The following is a 3,251-nucleotide window of genomic DNA, read 5'->3' on the forward strand; positions in this document are numbered from 1 at the left end:
CCTTTCTCCTGCTCTTCTGGCCTGCTCCTTTGGGTGTCCCTGAGTTGTCCCTGGGGTTGACTGCTCCTCTGTCCGAGTTCCTGGCTTTTATCCCCTTTCTCCTGCTCTTCCAGCCTGCTACTCTGTGTGAGCCTGAGTTTCCTCTCCTCACCTAATCCCTTCAGCTGATTGCTCTTCTCTCTGGCTTCCTGGCTTTTAATCCCCCTTCTCCTGCTCTTCCGGCCTGCTGCTTTTGCATCCCTGAGTTGTCCCTGGGGCTGACTGCTCCTATGTCTGGGTTCCTAGCTTTTATCCCCTTTCTCCTGCTCTTCCAGCCTACTACTCTGGGTGGGCCTGAGTTTCCTCTCCTCACCTAATCCCTTCGGCTGATTGCTCTTCTCTCTGGCTTCCTGGCTTTCAATCCCCTTGCTCCTGCTCTTCCCGCCTGCTACTTCAGGTGTCCCTGAGTTGTCTCTCCTCACCTGTAACCCTGGGGCTGTAACCCTAGGTGTCATCTAGAAAATAGCATTCTCTGTGTATACATCCATATGATCTCAAGATGCTTACCACAGATGTCTTCTTTACAGTGAAAACTCACACTAGGTCAAAATGTTCTTGTACTGTGCAGGATTTCTTGGGGTTTGGTAAGTCTCAAGGACACCAGGCAAACAGGATCATCCTCAGAAAACCATTGAAAAGGACACAGCAGTAAGACAAAATTCAAGCAAGAGAAGTTCATTTCTTCAGGCAATGCCTTGCACCAGCTATTCCCAGAGGTACCTATAAAGTCAGTACTTTCACTAAGAAGCCTTTATGCAATTTGATAACAAATAAGAAATATGCAAGATAGGAACAAGGCCTAGAGCTCTGGAAGTTGTTTCAAGTTTCTGTGAATCTTAAATATTTAACCATGAGGATCACTGAAATGTTGTGACTCAATCAAGGTCAAGAAAGAATGAATGGATATGTGTCATCTGATTCCCAAAACCCAAATGCCTTTGAACTGCATCTTCCCTTTTTCAAGTCTTATTAGACCCATTAAAATTACATAGAATCACTCATTTTGAAAAAGCAGAATGGAGAGTTTCTTAGAAGGAGTTCTTTCAAAATCACATAAAAAAAGGATAAAAGCCAATAAATGAGCATGAGAAACATCAGTCAGCTAGGTATTTTAGACAATTCAGAGAGGTGAAAAGAATAAAAATGGGGGCCACTCCAAGTAGATAAATAAGATTGGGCAAAAGGAATTTCCCATTGGGCCCCAGCACAATCCTATTGGGCATGACTTTTATGCCATTGTCTCTCTTCAAGACTAATCTAAGTGTTGGCATTAACAAAATTCTTACCACAGATGTCTTCTTTATGGCCAAGATTCTCACTGTATCAAAGTATGCTCATGTACTGTGCAGGATCTCATGGGGTTTGGGAAACCTCAAGAAAGAAGACAAAGAGGGATCATTCTCAGAAACCCTTTTAAAAGGACACAGCAGTAAGACAAAATTCAAGTGAGAGAAGTTCATTTCTTCACGCGATGGCTTGTGCAAGCTCTTCCCAAAGGTTTGGACAAAGTAGTCCTCTCAAAGAAGCAGCTATTATGTGGGTGGGCTGCTGACCATTGATAACAGGTAGGAAGTAAGCAAGGTGAGGACAAGGCCTAGAGATCTCTGGACATAGAGCAAACTTCCATTAGGTAAGGGAAGCATTTCCAGTGATTACCCTGGGTGATATATTGAAGAAAGTCATATCTGTATATAATGACCAATGCATGGAAACTTTCAGGAAATCACACTCTCGGGGTCATAGAAAATTGGAAATCTACCAATCAGATGTCAGGAAACTCAAAATTGTATTCTTTTTAAGAATTGTGGCAATAAGTCTTGAAAGTGCCACAATCCCTTCACTGTTTGATTTCACTGTTGATCTACATAGTTTCCCAATCCAACTCAACCCAAAATAATCACAGCAAAAAAAAAAAAAAAAAAAAAAGCCTTCTCATTCATATTTCAACCTACAGATGACACCTCAGAACACATTGCAGGACTCATATCAAATCTTTATAGGATTACTATGAACTTTTATTAAAAATTATCTTTCTGCTTGTGAAACAGAGCAGAAATTTCTTCAGTCCTTGTGGAGAGGATCAGCCAATCATGATTTCCTGTGGCTGGAAACACTGAAGCTAATCATCTCCAAAACTTCTCCCTTTACCACTGGCATCCCTCACATTGGCTGTTCTGTACAGAAATCTATGCACCCACCTGTTTGTTGGAATTAGAGTCAGGTATTAGACTACTTAAAAATTCATCTCATTCCAAGATTCTTGGGAAAACCACACTGCACTAAACTTGGAAGGTTCCAACTTCAACTGGCACAGACAGTCAATTACAGGAAATTTACCAGTGTTGCTGGACCTGCTTAGCCTTCTGCAAAGCAAAAATATTTGAGAAAAACAAAAACACATTTATCCTGTTGTACATTTCTCCCAATTCAATATGACACATTGGACTGGGCACTAGCGTATCAAAAATTAATCAGTTTTAAGTTCCTGTGAATCCTAAATGTTTACCTATGAGGATCACTGACACTTAGTGAATTAAAAAAAAAAAAAAAAAAGAGAGAGAGAGAGAGGACAATTCTCACCTAATTCCCAAACCACAACTGCCTTTGGCTGAATTTTCACTTGTCCAAGTGTGAGATGAGACCAGTTACAATGACATAGAATCACTCACCTTGAATCCAAGGAATAGTGAATTTCCTTGCAGCAGGTCATTTTATATCATGCAAAAAGAGGAAAGGAGGCATGGAATGTTCCTAAGAAATGTCAGTCATTTAAATATTTTTGATCATTGGTGGTATGTGAGAAGAATCAAAATGTGGCTCCACTTCAAAGTTGATGAGTAAGACTGGGCAAAAGGAGTTTCCTGTTGGGCTTCAGTAATCCTATTGAACATGATTTCTATGTCATCATCTCTCTTCAAGATAAATTTAGGTATCATCATTGACCTGAGACATGGCACTACTAGGTACACACTCACTAAAACCCCAAGATGTTTACCACAGATGTCTTTTACTGGAAGAGAGTGTGCATATATCCTGTGCAAGATTCCAGGGTATTAGCAATAAATCCAAGGAAAGCAGGTAAACAAGGATCATTCTTTGAAACTCTGTGAAAAAAACAAGATAACAAAATAGAGGTTGAGGGAGAGAAGTTAATTTCTTCATGGCAAAAACTAATGCTAGCTATTCCCAAAGGTATAGGTAAAGTAAATATA

At 40.3% G+C, this 3,251-nt stretch overlaps 1 non-coding gene and 1 pseudogene across 1 annotated transcript; both read right to left on the reverse strand.

Annotated features, from left to right (window-relative positions):
* Nucleotides 1-1,235: 1,235 nt before the first annotated feature.
* Nucleotides 1,236-1,310, reverse strand: LOC122150460 (annotated as a pseudogene).
* Nucleotides 1,311-2,905: 1,595 nt separating this feature from the next.
* LOC122150464 lies at nt 2,906-2,984 on the reverse strand. Its single transcript, XR_006163680.1, has one exon. It is a non-coding gene; the product is annotated as a small nucleolar RNA SNORD115 (small nucleolar RNA).
* Between the last annotated feature and the right edge of the window lie 267 nt (nt 2,985-3,251).

This window comes from Orycteropus afer, unplaced genomic scaffold (genome assembly GCF_000298275.1).
Source record: "Orycteropus afer afer isolate SDZICR_OR568_19922 unplaced genomic scaffold, OryAfe1.0 scaffold00146, whole genome shotgun sequence".
In the NCBI taxonomy this organism is placed as follows: Eukaryota; Metazoa; Chordata; class Mammalia; order Tubulidentata; family Orycteropodidae; genus Orycteropus; species Orycteropus afer.